This window comes from Anas platyrhynchos, chromosome 22 (genome assembly GCF_047663525.1).
Source record: "Anas platyrhynchos isolate ZD024472 breed Pekin duck chromosome 22, IASCAAS_PekinDuck_T2T, whole genome shotgun sequence".
Classification (NCBI taxonomy): domain Eukaryota; kingdom Metazoa; phylum Chordata; class Aves; order Anseriformes; family Anatidae; genus Anas; species Anas platyrhynchos.
In genome coordinates, this window is record NC_092608.1 from 1,674,547 (window position 1) to 1,697,388 (window position 22,842).

The window sequence follows — 22,842 nt, forward strand, 5'->3', positions numbered from 1 at the left end:
AGAGAGCCTTCGTTCCTGTGATCCTCCTGCCCCTCCAGGGTGACACCTCTGCCCCATGGCACGTGTCCCCTGGGCTGGTCCCTTGCCAGCTGCATGTAGGGATCCTTGTGTCCCCAGACCATCCAGGGGCCCCAGGGTGCGGAGCCCGGTTCAGCAAGGAGCTGGCAGCTTGTGGCTGTCCCTGGCAGAGCCCAGCTGGACTAGAGCTGACACCTGAATGAGATGAGCACAATTAACCAAGGCAGATTGGAATTGACACCTATTAATTATGTATTGAACAGCAAGAATGCGATCACATGGATGTATCAGCCAGTGACCTTGTAATGAATAGCGAGAGCCTTCGGGAGCTGGGGGAGCAGCGCTGTGGGGCACTCGGGGCAGGAGCACCCACAGCAGCACGGTCAGGACCAGCACCCATCAGCAGCCCGGCACTGGGAGCTCACTGCTCCAGGGATGCGGCACAGGCACAGAGCATGCCGTGAGTACATGGTGTTATATTGAATTGACACACATTATATTAAAATGCCCGTGCAAGCAATCTATTAAATGGCTGGTGCCTGGTCACGTCAGATGGAGCTGAGCCTGCCCAGGCAGCTCCCGGGTGCTGGAGATGCAGGGGAAGCTCAGAGCCAGGTGCCACCACCTGGGCTTGCTGGAATCGCTGTGTGTCATTGCGTTTAACAGCCAGCTGAAAAACCCAGGTGCTTTTAGAAGGCCAAATGAATTTTAAAAGTTTAAAGGTAAGTTTTGACCCTGCCACTTGTCAATGTGATGCTTTGCAGCTCTAAAAATAGAGCGTCTCTGACAGAGGAAAGATATTTTTGGAAAAGCTAGTTACTGCAGCCAATCTTGCATCGTTACTGGAGCCGTGCTCAGAGCCTTCTTTTAATTTCCTTCTGCACATAAGTTTTATGAAGTGCGAAAAAATAACCGGTGCATGCCCTTGAGGAGCAGCAGTGCCCACTGGCACGCAGGCAGGCAGCCCCACGTGTCTGTCTGTCTGTCCATGGGGGGCTCTGCTCCATTTGGGTAAAGGTGGAGCTGGGTGCTGGTGTCCAGCCCGACACAAAATGCTGTCTGTGTAAAAGTGCTAATCGGGAGGGCTGTCACACCAAACTGTAAAGCACAGCTGAGGATACCGAGCCTGGCAAAGCGTGTATGAACATCTGTGCTCGCAAGGAGAGGAGGGCACGCAGCGTGGGAAGCTGAGCAGATTTGCACAAAGGTGGCAGCACCGGCAGGCGCAGGATGCTGTAAGCAAGGAGTCAACAGAGTCGTGTTTTTGGAAGGTGACTTTTCTACAAGTAGCTTACATAAAAATAATAGGCAAGTGTGCGGGGCTGGCTATCACTCATTTGACATAAAAAGAGCATTTATCAGGGGTCACTGTCATGTTTCAGTTCCCCTTTAGCCATGCTTTTGTCAGCTTTAATTACACGGTGTGTCTGCTGGGCTGGAGCACATCTTGCTGTACGAGGCGAGGCTGTGCTTCCACCCTCGGAGAGTAAAATCTGCAGCCTCTGTGCCAGCACCTTCCCCACGGCACCACGGTGCCCAGCTGGGTGCTGGGGCTTGGGTGTTGGGGGAGCCTCGGCCAGCACCGTGTGGTGGGGGGGACATGACTTCTGGTCCCCACTCAGAGGTGACAGGCATGCGGTTCCAAAAACAGGCTAATGAGCTGCTGCAATCAGGTAGCAGGGATGGGAAGTGGCGGGGGCCCCAGGAGATGCAATTAGCCACCACTTCATTGCAGTCACTAACGCGAAGCCTGATGCGAGCCGTTAGAAATTTCGATCCCGTGGGTCGTTCGCGTGCCCTCCGATGAACTGAGGGGAATGCCCCTGGCAGTTTATTTACTGAAGTCATTGCTGAAAACATATTTTGAGAGGGAATCTAAATATATGGAAGTGAGTAGAAATGATGAACTCCAGCTCAAAATGAATTCAGAAGGAGCAGGTAGTGAAGAGCATTTTTCTTTCTGTAAGCACTGACTCTCCAAAGACAGCGAGCTCAGCTCTGCCATGGCTCCCTAAAAATAATGGCAACTGCCTCAGATGTCTCTTGCAAGAACTGAAATTAATACCATTCTTCATTAGAACTGACACGTCCAAGTACTCCCCAAATGGTGAGTGTTAATAATCTGATTTCCAGTTATGAGCTGCGTGCTTTGGCCTTGGTGTCGTGGAGAGGTGGGAATGACGGGGCACCGCACCTGTGGCTTCTGCAGGAGCATCAGGAGGGGAAAAGCTCCCGGAGGTCTGAGCCCAGAGCTGGAGGAGGATGTCTGCCACGGGCAGTAAGGTTTCTGCTGCTGCAGGGAAGCCTGGCCTCGGAGCCACGGGGAAATGCCAGCCAAGCAGCCGCTGATGGCTGAAATGCGTTGCTGGTGGCTCTGTGACAATTTTTAATTATTATTTATGTCACTGAGCACTCTGCGTCTGAGGACATCAAGCAACTGCAACAGGCTATAGATAGGACTGTCTCCTCCTTCGCATCCTTTCCCAAAAAAGCTTGGGGAATGTGGGCAGAGCACACGACAGCACCCCAGCTTCCCTGCCTCCCTGCTGGCAGGTGAAGGCTCCTCCGTGCCGGAGGCTCCTCGAGGCTCCTGCAAAAAATGCCAATCCTCAGCATTCAGCTGGCGTCTCCAGCCAGGGCTTTTTCCAGGTTGGAAAGGTTGTGCCATGACATCAGGAGTGTTCTCAATGAAAGAAATGAGAGATAAATCTTCAAAGACGCAGCCTCATTATCTATGTGGCATTTAAGCGTAATTTATGCCCAGCACCTTGCCACTTCCCTCAGTAGGAAATTACATTGTTGGTTCCCCAACACTCAGCTTCTACGGCAGCCGTGTCAAAAATATTGAAACAAATTGATCCAACTGGAGTTCTCTCTGCATTTTTATTGCTGATTTATCCATGTGGGCGAGGTGCTAAGTGAGCTGTGATCCTAGGAGGAGACGGGTGAGAGCAGGAACACTGCCCGGGCTGGGGGCATCTCGGAGGTCAGCACGGTGAAATCATCCCACGCACAGCCAAGGCCTGGTCCAGGGATCTGGCTGAATGCTCCTTACCTCGAGTTTTCCTTATTTTCCTTTTTAATCACATTGTAATTGGGGGAATCAGCAAAAAGATTAAAAAAAAAAAAAAAAGAAAAAAAAAAAGAAAAACAAACAAACAAGATTAATGAGCAGCATCAGGGGAGAAAAAGCGTTTTCTGGCCAGAGTCCTTGGCAGCAGTAGGAAATAGATGCTTCTCTTGGAGAGTTTTTAGCTGGCGCTGAGTTGCCAGCTGAGGAAGTCAAGTGAAAAGCAAGTGCCTGGAACCCGAGTTCACCGCAGCCTCCCTCTGCTTAGCTCATTTAGTGCCTCAGCCTGAGCAGTGGGTATTTGGATGTTTATTCCCAGACTAAATTGCTTTTGGAGCTCCGGCTCGTTTGTCAGTGAAAGAGAAAACAAGCTGTCGTTTGGACTCACGGCCCTTGTGGCTCCTTCCCCTGTTTGCTGATGCCGTGGAAGCAGGCACTGAGCATCCTCAGCCGCGGGCCAGCATCCTCCTCCTGCTGCCCTCGCCTGTGCTGGACGTGGCTGCGCGTCCCCCCGGGGGGTTTTGGCACCTGGACGCTTTTCCTGAAGTCCCAGGCTGGCAGCCAGCCCCACCACAGTGCCAGAGCTCACTCCTTGGCTGCCCACAGGCACTGACAGCGCCGAGAGCAGCAGCTCCGGGGAGCTCCACAGCATCCCAGTGGCCTCTCGTCGGCAGCCCACAGCTCCGAGGTGCCAATGTTTGTGACTGTGGAAAGCTCGGCTCCCGGCGCTGGCACACGGCGAGAGTCTCACACATGCAGAACGGCGCTTTGAAGCTGCAAATTTTTTTGGGAAAAGTTTCACACGTTCATGAATAATCAGAGTTTGTACCAAACTGCGGAGCTTCCCGGATCCTTTGAGCTTCGTACTTTGCTCAAAATAAACACAGCCAGGTGTTCGCACAAATTAGGAGGTTGTCTGATATAGATTACGATCTAAGTACGAGTTGGGAAGTCTCTAGCAGTTGCTTATATGTGGCATTCGGTAGCAGCTCGTGGTGTAAAATTCCCTCTTCACTTGCATATACACCACTAAAATCTGGGGGCTCAGCTTTCTCACCCTTGTATTTGGTGCTTTGTTGTCAGTGTATGTTTGGGGATGGAAATTTTGTGCTTGTTTTTGCTTCAGGGCTTTCCATCTCCCTCCACGCTGCCTGCGGGGACGGGAGCACGGGGAGGCTTCGCCCGGCTCCTGGGCGCCGCTCACTGCTGCAGGCAGCCACACTGCCCAGGAGCATCTGTGTGACCAAACGTGAGTAAAATTTGGGCTGAGACTCATCCCAGCAGGGATTTCTGGGGCTCCTGCAGTTGTTACACTTGTTTTTAAGCCTCTCCGTGGCACGGATCCTTGCAGCCTGAGCCCGTTACGCGCGGTGGCGTTGCGTTTCCTCTGCCGTGCCTGGCAGTGAGCACCTTCCTTGTAGGCTGTGTTAATCATGGAAAGCTCATTACAAGGGAAAGATTCATAAAACCTTATCTTCGTTCTCAAGGTCTGTTTCACAAGGGTAGTAGAAGGTAATTTACTGATCTTTAGTAACTGCCATATGTCGGCCCGTGAAAGTCCTTGCGCAAAGAGGAGCTCCTCATACTGCGTTCTGCCTCTATTTCTCCATCCCAGCACTTTCCAAACCACTCAGCAAATCACTTCTGGTCTGCAGGGAAGTGATACCAGATTTCTTTTTTAAGCCATGCTCCTTTTGCGTAGAACTTTCAGAATTTACCCCAAAGTTTTGGGTAGGAAGAAGAACATGGTTTCCTTGCCTTTTGAGGTGGCGTAAAGTTAGGGACCCAAATGGAGACATGTAATGCCTCACAGGGATTATCAGAAACAAGCAATGGAAAGAAAACATGCCATAAATCCGAGCCTTTCTGTAAGCTCTAAATCTGTTACACATTAGACTGTACTCTTGTAAAACAAAAGTGACTGCACCAAATAGGGACCATTATTGTTTAAATATTTCTGCTGGGAAATGCTGCCTGAAGAGGAGACACAATAGCTGGCCTGACGCAGGATTTATCAGAGGAAGTTGGCACCAGTATATTTGTAGGGAGCAGAATATGCTTGTAGAGATTATTCCAGATTTACAGTGATTAATAATGGATTGGACATGGCAGACTTCAAAGGTTTGGCTCCCTCGCCGTTCGGTGGTATGGAGTTAAAATAGCAGATTTGATCCAGAGGTTTGGATGACTTCTGTCTCAGGGAGCGTGGCTCTTGGCCAGCCGATGTCAGCTCAGCCTGGCCCCTTGCGAGCTGATGCTGTGGGACGGGAGCTCGCTGCTGCAGCCAGGGGCAGGGGTGGTCAGCAGCCGAGGGCTGAAACCAGCCAGCAGGGTCGGACATCCCTCCTGCAGTAATGTCTGCATGCACGCAAGCCTCAGGCTGTCTTTAAAAATCTCCCAGCATACGCCGTGGCTGTAACTTGTGTTAAACAACACAGCCCTTCGGGACTTGAAGTCTGCTCTGTGAGGCAGGAGCTGTCTCTCACCCCGTCTGGAGCCTGTGCAAAGGATGGCATAAGAAACTGAAGACTTGTAAAATTAATATTAAAATAATTATGCTCTCAGAGATCAAATTAAATCTTGCATATGCTCCACCTGCATCTGTTTTCCTTCCCTGCTTGCTTGCGTTCTTGTGTGTGCGCGTTGATGTCAGATCCCTGCAACGAGCTAGGAAAAGGGTGGAAAGCGTGAGTTACCGCAGAGCGTCAGGAAAATGTCCTTCATAAGTGATAAATGTCTCCGTGTTAATCAAACGTTATTGTGTGTTACAGTTGGGAGGCATCTCAACTTGATGAAGACATTTTCCCGCTATCTGCTGTTATCTGGGTGCCTGGAAGAATTCCGGAGGAGCTCTCATCCTGCCTCCAGGCAGGGCTTATGGGATTTGCACCAGTCCCAGTTGCCATGGAGAAAGTGTTAGATAGCTTTAATACATCTGTGCGAATTTCTCCCTGGAGTTTTCCCATGACAAGCTGGACTGGAGGTAGCACATAAGAAGCTATAATCTTCCAACTGAATGAAAAAATGATGGATGGAGCATGAGGGGTGTAAACAGCTTAGTGAGGCTCCGACAGCGCACGGCGCGGCGGAACAAGGGCGCGGGTGAGAGGGGGCTCCTGGGCTGCACCTCCTGCGGACGAACCCCCAGAAGAGCTGCTGTGGAGGGCAGGATCTGGGGAAAAATATCTCCCAGGGAAAAACACGGGGAGCTGGGGTTGGGGTGTGCCATGCAGCCATGGGACAGGCGTCAGACCCAGCCCGAGCCTCCTGCAGCTCATCAGCTCATGTCAGCACGCGGTTTCTCCTGCTGTCTGCACTCTCTGGCCTTCAGGCTCAACTGGATAAACCTCCTCCAGCCTCTGCATGGCTCTTGAAGCATCTTGGTGCCCTCTAAAAAACATCCCTCCGGGGACGCCCTGCTCTCCCCTGGCCCGGCCCCACAGCTCCTGCTCCCCGTCCTCATCCCCAGTCCAGGCGTGTGCCTCATTATTGCTGCTTCTGTCAATACAGCTAAGTGTTCCTGCTCCGCCGCCTTCTAATTAACATGCATTCAACTTGAATTAAAGGAAAGGAAATTAAATATATATTTGTTTTTGCATCAATGTATTCCAATTGAAAAATCCCAATGTTTACATTTGCTTGTTTGCTTTTTAAGCTGATGAAAACATGAATGATTCATAAAAACAAAGGAAAAAATAATTTCCAGCTCAGCATGCCAAGAAGCATGTCGTTCACCTGCCTGCATACCCTGAGTTCTTGATTTTGCTTTTTTTTCCCCCCAGATTCATCTGTTTGCCCTGCTTTTAACCAGAAGGTTGTTGAAGGAATGTGATGGAATCAAGTAAATCCAAGCTGGAAGTCTCCCATGAGAGGAGACGGGAGGAAAACTAAGAGGAACAGAGGACAAAGTGCTGACTGTCAAACCCTTTGGTGGGTTTCTGCTTTTTGTGTTCAGAAATCGGGAAGCCAGGGGAAGCAGCGCCGGTACGCTGTGCTCAGAGCGAGCCTCCTCGCAAGCGATCCTTCTGTCAGTGCCTTCACTTTCCTCTTCCTTTCTGCTTTTCTTCCAACCCCCCAGTGGTACTTCTGGCTGCTTTGCTTTCTCTAAACATTATCTTTTCCGCAGTTGATGGGCTGTTGAAATATGAAGTCCATAAATCACTGGATAATGTCACATCCACTGCGGTGTCTGTCCCGTTCAGCCTCAGCGATCGCCCTGCCTGGCACGGAGGGAGCACAGAGCCTGGTGAGCTGCCCCCCCGTCCCGCAGCCTGGTTCCCTTCTGCGTGGGGCATCGCCGTTATCCCCAGAGGAACAGCCGGGGTGGGTGTGCTGGAAAACCAGCTCTGCTGTCCCCATGAGGTTCCCTAGGGTTTGCTGAGACCAACGTTGTAAAATTGCTGCCCAGCATTAAGAATTTAGGAGACATCCCCTGCGCCGGGATGCCCGGGTGCTCAGCTGGAGGATTGCTTGCCGTGGAGAGGAGAGGTGGCATGGCAAAGCATGTGCTTCTGCTGATACGCTGGGGTTAAAAAGTAATTAATTAGCTAGTTTATGGTGTTTTCCCATCTGAAATTAAAAACAAAAATTATGCAGAACATACAAGGTAATTAGGAAGCAGCAAGCTACAACACACCTTTAAATGAGAGCTCTAAAAAGCATGATGTTCGGCAGCAGATTTTTAATGTAACAGCTATTAAAAGCTTACACCCTCGATCGCATTCCTGGGAACATTCATCACGCTTCGACCTTCCCTCACGGATCCAGGTAGAGCCCTAGCAAAACCTGAATTTTTAATATTCCTGGTGCTTATCCATGATCAGATTTCCCATTTAAAATCTATTAGCCAAGATGAGAAAATTGGTTCATATTTTATGTGCCTAGTTTAATTTTTTTTCCTTTGCATTTACAACCGGCCCCTAGTGTTTCATCCACCCCCTGATGATTTAGCTGTGCAAGATGTTCCACCAATTTATTAGAGTGGAGTGTATGGAGCAGGTCATGCATATTAAACGTGAAGTTTTTACTACAGTTGGTTCAATAATCTGAAAGAAAAACATTATTATATTTTTTTTTTTAATTTTTTTTTTTACTGTGTTACCAGCTGCCACTTCTGGAAGGGCAGCCCCCACTTCTGTCACCCATATCAGTCATTGCCAGTGTGTATTTGCTGGCCCAGAGAAAATCTTTGGTCAGACTGGGGTTGGGTTTATGTTAGTTTGCTCAGGCTGTCCTGCGAGGACGTGGCCGAGACATTGACCCCGGCACGGCACCGCGGGTTCGTTCCCACGCTGCGAACGCAATCAGGGATGAAATATTCCTGGGATAAGGCTGGATAATTAGCATACAGTTAATTGCTGCTTCTCTGCTTTCGGATGTCTTTCACTTGTCAAGCTCGGAATCGTAACATAATTAGGATTTTTAGGACTAACGCTTTTACACGGAGCCCTGCGCTTCCTCTCCGGGCGCTGGGCAGGCTCGCCGTGCCGCGCATTTCCTTCCTACCGGGCCAAAAATAGTGGTGGGGCTGTGATTGGCAGCCTGTCCTGGTAATTAGCCACAGGATGTCTGCTGCCAGTGGAAGCCAACGGAGACATCAGCAAAAGGGAAATCAGAGCAAACAACCCGAAACTGTGATCCAAGCATCTGCTGCTGCTGCAGTGACCGAGCTGGGTCCCCAGCCGGCTGAGGAGGGGCCGGCGGCCCCCACGGCGGGGGCCCTGCGTGAGACCTGTGAGTATTATGGGCACCAACCAAATCATTTCAACCATTTCAGAGGTCATTCTTTGTCAGCATGTTCCTTCATGGTTTTCCTTGTTTTTTCCTGCTTTCAGCCCGTGTGGCTGGGTGCAGACAGGGGGATGAGCACGAGCAGCGGTGGCGATGCTGGGCTGAGCCGAGCGGGCAGTGGGAGAGCAGTCCTCATCCCCAAAGCACCAAGTCCTCATCCCCAAAATTCCGGCACCAAGCGTGGCAGCGAGGAAATGAGAAGATGTCTTCTAGAGCTGAGATAAAAGCCACTGTATAAATAGCACCTATGCAAGGAAATACTGCGCCAAAAGCCAATGTTTGGGGGGATGTCAAAGGTAATTACTCTTCTCTGCTTTATTAGCTTCACACACGCTCGTGCTGGGTAATGACTGATCATGTTTATGCTGGTGTTTCCACAGTTTTCTCTGCATTCTGTGTTTCTATTCACTTTCCCCGCCTGTTTCCTCCCCGCCTTTATCTCTTTCTGGTATTATCTGTCTCTTCCTTTGATTTTAGGCTGCTCCTTTCTAAAAATGACAGGCGCATCTATATTCCCTGCAACAGCATCCTTATCTCCTGCCACGGGTGCGTCCTCTTGTCAGGCTCGCTCTCCAGATGGCTTTTTTCTATCAGTCCCGCAGTGGTGGCACGCTGTGCCCGTCCTGCACCGAGGCACGGCGTGGGCTCTGCTGCAGGGGGAGGAGGAGCTGCTGGTGCACAGGGCTGGTTTCTGCCTCCCCTTTTTTCTTCCTCACCCTCAAGAGCTGGTTATCCTCCCTGGGGATTGCCTGCTCAGTGTGCTTGCCCTGCACAGGCTGAGCCATCTCGCACTGGCTGCCAGGAGTGGGGAGCATCAGGGGATGGATTTGCTGTAGGCAGAGGGCTTCCATTCCACCCCACGGCTCCTGAATAGGAAGATATGGAGAAATGTAACTAAGAGGTGGTTTTCCATGGGTCTCCTGCAGTGTGGCAGGAGCACAAGGAGCGGGTTCGGGCAGTGGGGCAAAGAGAAGGGGCTCATGCTACCCAAACCCCTCGCTGGTGGGGAGTGGCAGTGAAACACGGTGCCTGCGGCTTCCTAAATTCACCTGGCACACCATGAAGAAAGAACAATGAGGACAACGTTTCCTCCCCAAAGGCCTTTTTCCACCAAGTATTTAGGCAGCTGCAGCCGCAGATGGGTGACATCTCCCGTTAGCACAGGGACGGGTCTCCAGCTCCCGTGAAGATAAGCGCCTGAGCTTCTCAGTGCCAAGATCAGGGATGCTGTGTCTCAGAAGGTGTTCCTGAAGCTTTGGATGCCCTGAAGCAGGAAAAGATCTGGTGTTATGGAAAAATTATGTTTGTTATGGGAAAAATGGTACACGGGAAGGGAGCTGCAGAGAGAGGAAAGGCCCTGGACGCGGGGGCCCCGTGCCCCACAGCAGCGCTGGCACCCAGCAGCTCCCATCACGGCCGGGAGAGGCTTGCCCATGGTGCTGGTGATGCTCCACAGCCCCGCGAGGAGCCTGGCACCTGCCGTGCCCATGTGTGAGCTGTTCTCTGGTTCTGCACCTGGAATCAGTACGGGTGTGCTTGGGGTATTTGCTTGTCTTTAGAATACTTGATTTGGTTTCTGAAGTGCTTGTTTTGTGGAGTAATTTCCCAAGCCTTGTCAGAGCCTCTTGCCATGTCTGCACTGAGTGAGTTTGAGGGCTGTTTTCTAGTCTGCTTTCTTGTTTCTGTTTTGTTTTTTTTGGTTGGCCCTAAATTTACTCTGATGTGTAACTCTGCTTTGTTTTGCTGACTTGGGCATGAAAAGAAAAACGTTATCATCATCCACAACCCCCTACGAGGCATTCGTCTCTCGGGCAGCCAGCTAAGCTTTATGGGTTCTGCTTTTCTTGCTCCCGGCCCTATTCCCTTATTCCTGAGCCATTCCCTTCCTCTTCATCGGGCCTGGGCAGTCAGGGATGTGGGGGCACAGGGATGTGGGGGTGCTGCATCCCCACGGCCGTGCCAGCCCGGCTGCCCCTGAGCCCCTTCTGCAGGGAGAGCGCAGTAAATTGCAGCATGGCAAGGGAAGAAAACCCTGATATTTACAGATGACATTTAAGCCTGCAGAAGGCCTATGTATTTTACCCACTGTCACATTTAAAAGGCACTGAATTCATTATACCGTTGAATAAATCTTTTTTTCTTTTTTCTTTTTTCTTTTTTTTTTTTTTCAAATGTATTTATCCTGAGAAGAGCCTCTGCTTCTCAGTCAAGAGCTCATCCTATTAGGACAAAGGCTCCCGGCTCGGGAACGAGCAGCTCAGCTCCTCTGCTGCTGTGCTGCCCGTAGCTGGGGCTCAGCCCCATGGAGCAGGTAGAGATGCTGCTCATGGCAGGGCTGGGGGCTGGCCGGGCTGGGGGCTGGCAGCGTGAGCCCCTTCCTCACCACCGCTGCCCGTCGGAGAGGTCAGGTCGCTGGGACGGAGCTCGGTGAGTCAGGCAGGGAAATAATCAGCTCCAAACCGACGTGAGGAAACGCTTGGTATTTTACAGCTTCTTCCGTGCACTTTACAGAAACTAATGGTTACACAAATAATACCTACGGGATGATAACAGGCTATAAATAATTCAGGGATTCTCCAGCACAGAGCTGCACCGTGCAGGTTTGTGGAGCATGCGGACACCCTGGGGCTGGCTCAGGCCCCCTCCATCCACAGGGGGCCAAAGTTGACACCCTGGCTAAGATGCCCCTGCTGCTCCCCCCACCTTGGCAGCCTGCAGCTTCTCCCTGCAGGTCCAAGCCCCATGCCCCCTGCCCACCCCTGCCCCACCTTCAGGCGCAGCCGGCGGTGCGCGGAATTTCTCCTGCCTGCCCCGCTCCGTGCTCGAGTTGTGTGTGAGCTGCCTTGACGTCCGTCTGAGCTAAAGCAGCAGATCTATTTCTACATCTCACACGTGTGTCTAAGCTCGGCGTGCAGTGAGGATGTCTGCCTGCTGCTCGCCGTGCGTCACGGCGTGCAGGAAACCACTCTGCCCATGTTCGCACGAGCGTGGCAGCGTTTTTTTATATATATATATATATTTTTTTTCCCTGCATACATTTGACTCTTTTTTTTTGAGAGCCATTGTGTAGAATTTCCCCATCTGTGGATGTAGCAGTTTCAGCTTAACTCCGGCTCTAAATATTGTGACAGCCTCTCTTCTGCGAGCCTAACGCGGAGTGTCGTGCGTGGTGACAGCCCCTCCGGCTCCCCCGCCAGCCGCGCACCGCCTGACGGAGCTTCCCGCAGCTGGCGGCTCGCCCCAGCACCACGCTGCCATCAGCACCAGCAGAACCAGGGCTCAGGGCAGTGTCGGGCAAGCAGGGCTGGCCCTGGTGGTGCATGCACCTGGCACAGCCCGAGCAGGGCTGGTGGGGTCTGTGGATGTCCCCACCACGCCGGTGATGCTGCCAGGATGTGGTCCCTGCATGGCTCAGGTGGCACCGTTCCTCCCGTGGTGTGCAGGGCTTGGACTGAAATACGTGGGGGTTTTTTAGATTGAGGAGACTCGTCCCTTGACACTAACACATTCTGCATGACTTATGCAATGAGCTTGATCTCTTAATAAAAACATGAGCAGGAACGGCGGTGGCAGGACCCACGGCTCAGTAAGCCCAGAGAACAAAAATCTTCCGCATCACAACTGGGAAACGGCTTTTTCCTCGGCCCATTTTGTGGGGAGAAATTGATCCGTCTAATCTCTTATCTGCGGCTATGAAATTGTATTTCCCTCTTAATAGGCCTACAAATGTTACAGATGAATAGTTCATAGACATGCTGCAAATGGCAGGAATGCTAAAAGGAGACGTCGGATTTGTTCACTTTTGGTTGCAGAAACCAACACACAAACATCTGGAACTGCAGTCAGCTTTAACCCCCTCCATGGGGACCTGTCCCAGAAATGATGTTTTCACCCGATTCCTCCTTAAATCAAGTTGGGGATGTCTCTTAAGAAGTTGTGCTTATTTTTTTTCTTACATTCTGCTTGATTCAAGGGTATTGGGATTGCAGATGTGGACGGCCTGCGGATCCTTGTCTTGCACTGAATATTTTGATAGCTGGGGGGAAAGCTTGCTACGGGACTGATGAGAAAAACGGCAGGAATCAAGGCGGCAGCCCTGATTGCTGGCTCCACTAATTTGCTCTGCATGTGGAAAGCCACTGCAGGCTGGTCTTCCAGCCACCAAATGCCCTAGATATCTCAGGTCCCCACCAAAGCGACAATGAGCTCCTTCAAGCCGAGGGGCTCCCGTGTTCTCCTCCGGTGCTGTTGCCTCCTCTTCGCTCTGTGGGTGTCCATCAGTGGGCACGGAGCGCGGTGACTGCCGCCTGTGTGGGCACGCTGCAGCTTTCTGGGCAATGGCACTTAGAAGTTTGCTGGCGCTGGCTCTGTGCTTCAATATTTGGGTTGCAAAAATGCGATCTGACAACGTTCTTTTAAACCTAAATTCCCTATCTCGTGTCTGACAGATGTTGTCTCATCTGCCAGCATCCCCAGCGCGAACGCGATGTGTCAATGTGAAGTGCTCCCAGCTGCGTCCGTCCACTCCGCTTTCATTCCCGGGAGAGATTCCTGGGATGAAAACCAGGTTGACGTGATGGATCCAGCAGAGGTATGAAATGCTCACTCCAGCCAGGCAATGTGGTGCTACAGGCGAGAACCCCAAATCCCTGAGGAGATGGTTCAGGATGAGGGAAGCAGTGGCACCGTGCCCAGCTCCGGGTGGGATGTGGGACCTGAGGACAGCCTGAGGAGCACCCACTGCCCTGCGCCCTGCCTTCTCCTGGCAAACAGGAGATTTGGGAAGCACGCTGTGCCCCCTGGAGTAGTCTGGGCAATGGGTTTGGAGCTCCCACAGCAGCCATTTGGGGAGGCGTTCCCATGCGTCCCCTGCCCAACCCAAGGGACCGGGCTCCTCGAAGGAAACGGCTCCGCAAAGCGTGCCCGTGCCAGGGCCGGCTCTGCAGCACCAGGAGGGATTAATCACTTTATCAGCCAAATACAGGTGGGTTAACACAGTCACTTAATCTCTGTTTAAGCAGCTGATGCTTAAAAAAATAGCCTAAATTGTATTTGCCAATGAGGTCTTTACAGTAACTGTTCCTGTTGGTGTGGCTGAGTGCTGTAATTTAAATGTAATGAAGAAGGTAGGGAAAAGGGGAGGGGGGTGGCTGAATAAAAGGCAAAGCACTGTTATTTTCTCTATATAAATATATTTCTCTGGTAAAAGTTATATCAATAAGCTATCATTTCATTCACTACAGCCCATCTTTCCTCAAACAGCCCATCTGTTAATACAAATCTGGCGACACTCTGCTTCATTTGTCTTGATTGTGCTCAGGGCAGCAAAGCCGGCTCAGAAAGCATTTGGATTTTCAGCCCCCACTATTGGCATTCATTTATCAGCTGTGGGCAAAAAAAAAAATAAAATACAATAAAAAAATAAATATATCCAACAGGTCTCTGTCCTCGTGTCAGCGAGCAGAGGCACGTGGTGGCAGGGACGTGTCCTCAGCTGCCTCCTGTGTGCCAGGCGATGCCCGGGCTGAGCAGCAGCCACCCCACGTGTTGGTGCTGCCCACGTGTGAGCACGGCCCGGTGCCTCTTCCCCCTTTTTTTTTTTTTGTTCTAATCACTCGTACCTTCGTTTTTGTTGTGCGCTTCTGGAGATGAAACACCCCTGTCTGTTTACAGATCGCTCTGTATGCAGAGGAGTCGCTGCTGTCTCCTATTACCGCTGGATAAACACTGCTTGCTGCACAACATGACTTTGAGCGATGACAGGAAAACACTCGGTGCTGTCACACAGATAAAAGCCTGGCGTCCTCGGCACAAAGAAGCCGCAGCAGCAACGAAGTGATGGGGTTTATGCAGTCGATATTAAAAAGTCATTTGACAAAAAGCTGGAAGGAGAGGCCACGCGTGTGGCTGGCCGCTTGGTCACAGAGCTCGGGCGTTGGAATCGGGTGCGGGTTATTTGGGGAATCAGCTGCAAGCTGCTCCATGGGGCAGAGCAGCCCAATGCCATCCCAAAGGCAGCTCTACCGCAGGGTTTGGAGCAGAACAGGGAGGCCACGGGCTGGTCTCATCCCCTCCTGTCCCAGGCCTTGCTGTGTGGCAATCTCCACCTTTGGCTTTTCAAGCACTGTGATTTCCCCACCCTTTTTCCTTTGGGCAAGGAATTCACATTTTCTTTTTACAGATGGAAAAAAAAAAATGAGGCACAGGCTCAGATGGCAAGGAAAAGGGCATAGAAAAATAAGCTTTTTGTGGGGTGCCTGCCTAAAGTACAGACTCATTGCCTGGGAGAGCCAACGCGCTGGGTGCAGCACTGGCTCAGGAAGAGCTTTGGTCCCCCCGAAACGCAGCTGTAGGACACACAGAGACTCCTGAAGTCGCAAATCAGTCTCCTGCTCGTACCATTACAGACAAGACTGAGCAGGAAAAATGTGAAAATAACTCTGTCATCTGAAGAAACAGGCTTTATCTCCTCTGTCTGTGTTTTAATACAGGAAATATCACCTGCTTCTCCAGCTCCTTTCATAGGCAGAGAATTTATCTGTGAGCAAGCTAAGCCAATATAAGTTGAATAATATTTGTTGATTAATGTAGTCAATGAATTTCGTATTTTCTTTAAAATATTTGCTGCATATTTCTGTAAATTATTCATCCGGTTTATAAGGCAAAGCAAATATTTGTGAATAGATATGAATTATGTGATTTATAAAAATGAAATATTCATGAGTCATTTTCATTATTCACCTCGTCCAGGAATTGCTACATAAATCTGATCAGGCAAATAGATTTGGTGAAGCTCAGCCCAAATTTATGGATGTTGTGGAGCTCGCTGGCTCCAGCACAGAAAACCAGAATGCATTTGGACCAAGTGTTTGCCTTGCGTGTTTGATGATGCTTTGCCTCCTCCAAGGTAGGCTCCAAATTGGATGTGCGAAGTCCAGAGCACTAGGTAAAAGCAGTTTGGGGTTCACAAAACAGCTGGTTTCCTCAGCTGCAGGAAGGCTGCCCTTGCACAAGGTGCTCCCCAGGAGCTGTGCATCGAATAAATGGAGTTTGCTGCACAGCAATGCCATCCCTCACCTTAAAGGAGAGGTAGGGAAAGACATGAAGATGGAGCCCTCGGTGTGCTCTGCAGCACCTGCTTCACATGAGATGCCTTCCTTACCCTGAATTTTAGCAGAGGCAAGGGGGGGATGAGGCAAAAAATGGTGCTCTCCCCAGCACCGAAGCCCCTGTCAAGGGCAGCAAGGACGCCGGCGCTGCTGGGAGGACAGGCAGTGCCGCGGGGAGGGCGCAGGGAGAGGTGCTGTGATGCGGAGGTGGCTGGGGAGGGACAGGAGCAGGCAGTGAGGCGCCTCCTGAAATGATGGCAAAGACACTAGAGGTTACAGAAATATATGAAAAAATCCATCAGCAGGACAACGGCAGCTCAGAGATGAGCTGGGTGTGAGGCAAGCTGCATCCCCCGTGCCAAGGGCTGGGAAAATACAAACGACACCCGGCGGTGCTGTTGCAGGCAGTAGTGTGAAGCAAAGCCCAGCTGTGATGCAGTGGCCTACAAACCCTCAGTGAGGAAAAGTGTGGGAAAAGCTAATTGCAGAGCACCTGGGAAAGCTGCAGCACCAAGGGAGAGCCTCTGCGACAGCCCCAGCCCTGCTGCAGCAGGACCCAACCTCACAGGACAGGAATGAGCCTGGAAACGAATCTGGTGCCAGCCCTGGTTAAAAAAGTAAATTCATTTAAAAAACTCGGTTAAGCACATGCTTAACTTTTAGGGTGTGAGTAATGCCTTCGACTGCACTGGGACTGTAGATCTGCTTGAAGTTATGCATACTCTAAGTGCGTCTTGGACCGGTGCCACCCCACTCGCTGCTGTTCCATAATGAACTCGGCTTTTTTGCAAGCTGCAAAATGAGCACTCAAAAATTCAGCTTTGGGGACCTTCATATTTTCCAAAGTGTTAAAGTGCTTTCTTTTTAAATAGCAAGCTTCCATTTAGAAAATAGACTGCTCCACAGACAGCATTATACATCTTCTGCTACCGGGGTGTTTTGCTCAGCACTGCACGGGGACATCATAAAAACCATGTGCTTAGCCGAGTGAAATTGCTGACTCTATTACCCCGGTCAAGGAAAACTGTCCGTCTTCATCCTCCCTCTTATTAATCAGGAAAGGGCTGGCGATTCGGTGCTGTTCTGTACCGTGCATCCCAGATGTGGAGCCAGAGCTGAGAAAGCTGATTCAGTGGACATCCTTTGGGGAGGCAGAACCTGCGGGCTCGGCTCCTCTCTGCTGGAGAGCTCAGGTCAGTGGCTGCTCCTCGGCGACCTCTCCTTGCTGCTGAGCAGGACGGGAGGCAGCAAAGGACCGAGTCCCCAGGTGAGGGGTGGGCATGGGGGGCAGCAGGGACCACGAGGGGCTTTGTCTGCCCCAGGCAGCTCCCTGTGCCCAGCCGGCACGCCAGCTGGCAGCCCCTCTCCGGAGGTCACGTTGCTATCAAACAAGGCAGAAGCAGCGATGCTTTATTCTGGCCAAGGCAGTTCTTGAATTTTCACACTAAACTCAAAATCTGCTCAACCGTGGGATGGTATTTTTCTCCTTGCCGTCTCTGGAATATCCACAGAGAAGCCATTTATCAACACTGTGTGCGCATCCAATCTCCAGGGCCCTCTGCTTCACCTCCCATTATTGGCCATCTCCACAGCACTTAATGAGGCAGGTATTTAGAAGAAAGTGCCTAATGAATTTGAAAAGTTTTTGACCCTTTTATTGCAACATCTCAAATACCATGCATCTGGAAAATGGTTTTAATGTTGCATAGACCATTATAACCCGATGTATTTATTCTAGGCATTCTGCTCTGAGATGTTTAACAGTTTTGGGAACGCAGCCAGCAGGCTCAAGCAGTGGGACATTCAGCTGGCAGGACTTTTCCTTAGAGGGAGGCTTCCTTCTAATGCTCCCTTCCCGTACGCCTTTCATCCCCTGCCCAGCAAGCTTGGTGCTTTGTGATGCAGCTGGAGGTGGAAGTCAGCATGTGCCTGTGGTCGATGCAGGGAGAGCCAGCGCTGCTGGAGAACAGGGGCTGGTGCAGCTCTAACAGGAGCCGTGCCTGCCCACCCAGCTCATAAATCCTAGAAGGGAAGCCTGCTTTGGGATAAGTAGGTGCCTGACCAAAATCTGCTGCTGCTAAACTTTTGCAATTCAGCCTGAAATTCAGCTTACGCACAGCCTCTGAAGCACAAAGTCTCACCATTATTAGGGCCCAAAGAGCAAGCAGAAACCATCTGTGAGTGCCTCCCCCCTTTGATAAGAGGCTGCAGTGCTGGCCGTGGGTTAGAGGTGGGCTCAGGCACCAGTAGGTGCTGACCTGCAGGCTCTACATGGACACGCTTTGTGCTGGGGTGGCAGCACCCAGGGAAGCGCTGGGCACAGGAAGGGCAAAATCTCTTTGTCAAGAATATCAGCGTTCCCATAAATATGCCTTTCCCACAAAGGGCACGCAGGCTGCTAATCTGCTCAGCAGCTGCTGAGCTGCCAGCTGCACGGCGGCGACTCAGGGGCTGCTGGAGCTGCAGGGCTCAGCGGCACCAAGCACACCTGGGTCTGCTCGGAGCCTGCCTTTTGCTGTATTTCCATAAAGGACGAGTTCCTGCGAAGCGAATGCTTTTTTTGGGAAACCAAGCACCGGGTGGGGATGTGAGCTCAGGCTCTGTAAGGGTACACAGCTCTAGTGAAGGAGAGAAATTGCACCCTGGGGTTAGTGCAGCCAGAAATACGCGTTCCCATACCCGTCTGCATTCGTTTGGGTTTCTTCCTGGCTTTACATCATCTCGACAAAATAAAGCACAGAGTGCTGGTGAGGTGTCTGGACTCGCAAGTCAAACTTTACAGTAGTTTTGGATAATCCAGAACTTTGTACGCAAAAGTGAAGGGTTTGGTGACCTAGAGATGACTGAAGCTCTGAAGGGCGAGGCAGTAAATCGGCCCTCGTTCACCAGCCGTGCTCCAGCGAGACTCGCGGGCTGCGTCTGAAACGCATCGCTGCTCCGGTGTTATGGGATGCTCGCTGATTTATTGTGAGCATCTCACAATAAATACACGGTCCCAGCTTCCCGGAGGCGTGCTGCAGGCAGGGCAACGTCCTTGCACTTGGGCTCGTGCAGCTGGGGAAAATCCCTCCTCGGCTGAGTCCTAGGACAGGAATCTCCTGTAAAGCTGCTGCTGCTGGCAGGTAGAAAATCACAAAAAGCAGCTGCAGCAGTCTCCGGCCTCTGGAATTTTTATTATTTTTTTTTAATTTATTCTTTTCTTCCTGCTTTGTCAAAGTACTCTGTTCCTGAGTCTTTTATTTTTTAAAAAGAAAACCAAGATCCAATCTCCAGTCCTCCAAGGGACATTAATTGCTGCAACTTCAGAGCGTGCTGGGCCTGTCATTAAATCTTTGCTCAGCAGCGGACGGACTTGGAAACCACTTGTAGCCCTCAGAGGGAAGGGAGGGAAATGCCCAGGTGAATCAAGTGCATGCCTTCAAGCACCAGGAGGATGTCTGCCTTCCCCATAGCAGGTGGAAATCCCATCACAAGTGCTGAGAGTGGCAAAACCCTGTGCCCAGCGGGGAGAGCCCTGCCTGGGCTGGAGACCGGCCGGCAGCCCCGCCGGGATGTTTGTTTGTCAGCGTGAGGAAACAAACGCAGCCAAAGTAACGATTAGCTCGTGGCGATATCCACTATAATTTTAAGGTCTGTTAAATATGATTTAAATATTTTTTTACTCATTAGCAATAATTTAGAATGGTCCTCTTTTTTCAGAAACTTCAAGTATGATTGTAATAGCTTTGTAATTTTGGGCTCTATCATTAAAATTAATGATATCCTAATGCTCTATGTGCACTAGAAAAGTCTGATCAGTTTTTTTCCCTTTATATATCATTACTAATAGAACATTTTAATGGCTGTAATTTCCAGCTCTGTAGATGGGGGCCTAAAAATAGGAAGAAAGCCTATTCCATCATGCCATGCCAGCCCCTAAATAATTCAATTACATAGTCTGGAATATCTGTTGCTGGGTGTGTTCCCAACTGCAGATAACGATAAGTATGAGATATGACTTTTAGAGAAGGGCTTATTAGTGCAATGTCTTGACATCGCGACCCCAACGAGCTGCTGCTGTGGATGTCAGCGTGCTGCCGGGAGCACAGAGCGGGGGGAGCCCCGAACCATCCCAGCAGCCTGGTCTGATTTGTGCTTTGCCTCTCCCAGCTCCTTGCTTCAGTTTTTGTACAGCCGATTTTTGGTCCTTTTTGAGGTCAAACTACTCCTACCACCATCGTACTGCTGCCTCATCAGTCTCACCGCTATTTTTCTGCGTCAAAATGTTCTTCTGCAACCTGCTCTCCTCCAGTGTCTGCCACTCTGCAGGAGAGCAGGGAGGCCGTGGCGGCAGTGCCATCGCGGCCAGCACCGCTGGGGAAAAGTCAGGGAGGTCCAGGAGCTCCCGCAGAGGAGAGGAAACAACTTTTATACATCTTTATTAACTGTTCATTAATCAAACCTGAAAGAGGAGGATGTGGTCTGGCCTAGAGCGGCAGCAATTCCACCACAGCTCCAGCCACTTAGTAACCACCACCGGAGATATCAGATCGTTTACAGCTAGACGTGACACAAAAGGCCAAAATAATTAACAGAGACACAGCTCGTGGTCCAGAAGCCTCTGCAAAAAAGTCCCCGGTGTCCTCAGGCACTTGGCAGTGCCCACCACGACCTCTCGGAGCAGTTACCCACAGTGGGAGCAGGGACCCACTGGGGGAGCCTTGCCTGTGATGTGGTTTTCACTTCCACCTGGCTCCAGAAAAAAAACACAGAGGCATATCGTGTGCTACATTAAACACAATGGCTAGATTCTCTCTTTTACTGTCTCTTTTCCAGTTTTGCACTGCCCAGATGCACCGTCCCAGCGAGCAGACCCATGCCGGGAAGGATGCACTGAGACTGCGCAGATCCATGTGTGCAGACCGAGATGAGATGCTCACCTTTGTGCCAAGTTTTCCATAACATTTGCCAGGTCTTAGCTTTTCTGTGGGCTCCCCTAGGGTGCCTGAAAATCACTTTGTGCCACTGCACGGGGAGTGACGGTCAGCCCCAGGAGAGATCAGGACAGCATCTGGACCTCACCCCCTCGCCAACAGTGAACCCTCGCCAAAGGGGTAAGGTCGAAATAACTATTTAGTTGGACGCACCCAGCACTCCTCCAAAGCCCAGCAGACTGTGAAGTTTAAAGTGTTTCCTCATTTGCATCCATGTAGGCCTGGCCTGCCTTGTAATGCATGTTGGCAATTAAAAATTGCCTTCTTGTCTCACTTGAGGGGCTCCTCTAACTGGAACGTCATTTATTGCTTAGTGAGGAGGCCTTTTATTTTTTGGCATTTATTTTCCTGTGGTATTTTCAGTGTTTGGAAGAAAAAGCCAAACAATAACAGAAAATCAGTGCAGCCTTCAGTTATTGGGCTCAGAGCAGGAACTGGTGCCTCCAGTCTGTGCTGTCAGAGCTTGGGCTGGCTCACGCAGCCTGGAAACCCTCCAGGATGGCAAAATGAGCACCTGGAAACGGTGTGCGTTGAATGCCCTGACCTGTTAGCTGACATCCATCACATCCAGTGGGCAGGTGAGGTCTGCAGTGCTTTGAGACATCGGCTGAGGAGTGAGAGCGGAGGAACAGGCACGAGGCAATTAAGGAAATCTCAGTAAATGTGAAATCAGATATGAAAGGGGGCCGAGAGCAGATCGGTGCAAGCTGGTTGAAGCAGGAGGCTGAGCCAGCCCCGGGCTCGGCAGCTTCGTAGAGCGATGGCTCTGTGCAGAGGAGCCAGCCCTGCCTGGCAGTTCCAGCACATGAAATCCAAATGCAGCACGAGTCGCGGCTGCCTCGCTTGCTGCCCTGTTCCCCTGCCTGCAGGCTGGCAGCGCCGTGTGTTAGATGCAAAATGTGCTAGAACGGAGCCCAGGGGCTGCTAACCCGATTCAGCCGCTCCCAGGTGCCAACCTCAGGGCATAAAGAGGCTCCACGGGGAAGGAAGAATCAAAGAAGCTTGAGGAAAAAAAGTAAATTTGTTCTCAGGTGGGACATAAGCGAGGGCAGACTGGCAGTGTCTGGTCTTGGTATCAGACTATTACATCAGGTCTCTGAATCAATGTTTACCACGGGATGATGCATTTAATATAAGTTATTGCAAGGAGCTAATATTAGCCAGTTGCTAACTGTGTGTTCAGAAGAGAAAAAAAAAAAAAAAGCCTTTTATTCCACCTCATCTTCAGTTCCCAGCACGGCAATGCTGTTTCAGTTTACTTTTCATGTTAAAGTTTGAGTGCCAAGGGGAATACTTTATCCCCTGAAGAATAGCATCTACAACAGCAAACTGTAGGATAATAATACATCAATTTCAAATTGGCAACAGCACACTAAGTAAAAACAAGGTGCTGCTCTTTCCAACGCGCTGATTTACAGTATATCAAACCTGACCCTGTCTGCACTTTCCCTGCAAAAGGAAGTGATTATCTGCTTAAAGCCATTCACCAGAACACATAGCTAGGAATTTTAGGTGCAATATTCTGTATTTCAATTACTCTATGAAAGTGGCTCGCCTGAGTCCCTAAATTATTCAGGCTGTGTTTTGCCATAAAACTGGCAGTGCTCATTCAGCACCGAATCCTACCAGTTCCTTCGAATCCTACCGAAACATACATATTTTAAAGACAGAGTTATCTAAAAAATATCAGGCTTATCTATGTTGATCATTTGAAAGACCCGGGTCTGAAAATTTGACATTCTAGAGGAAGGATTTATTCTTTATCATGTTCATATGAGGATATTATGATGCTTTTCTTATCAGTCTATTAAAGTCTCTCTAGCTGGATGTCAGCTCTGCTCCTTGCCAGTGCATCCAGCCATCCCCAGACTCCTGATGTTTC

The 22,842-nt window shown here is 50.6% G+C and overlaps 1 long non-coding RNA gene across 3 annotated transcripts; it reads left to right on the forward strand.

Annotated features, from left to right (window-relative positions):
• Window positions 1–304: 304 nt before the first annotated feature.
• LOC110351219 (uncharacterized) lies at window positions 305–20,777 on the forward strand. 3 transcript variants are annotated; one of them, XR_011804657.1, is made up of 5 exons: window positions 305–478; window positions 6,871–8,821; window positions 8,923–9,174; window positions 13,327–13,862; window positions 14,552–20,777. It is a non-coding gene; the product is annotated as an uncharacterized lncRNA (long non-coding RNA). The 3 variants fall into 3 exon arrangements; XR_011804658.1 differs by having other exon boundaries at window positions 13,327–13,469; XR_005260672.2 differs by having other exon boundaries at window positions 13,327–20,777.
• The last annotated feature ends 2,065 nt before the right edge of the window (window positions 20,778–22,842 follow it).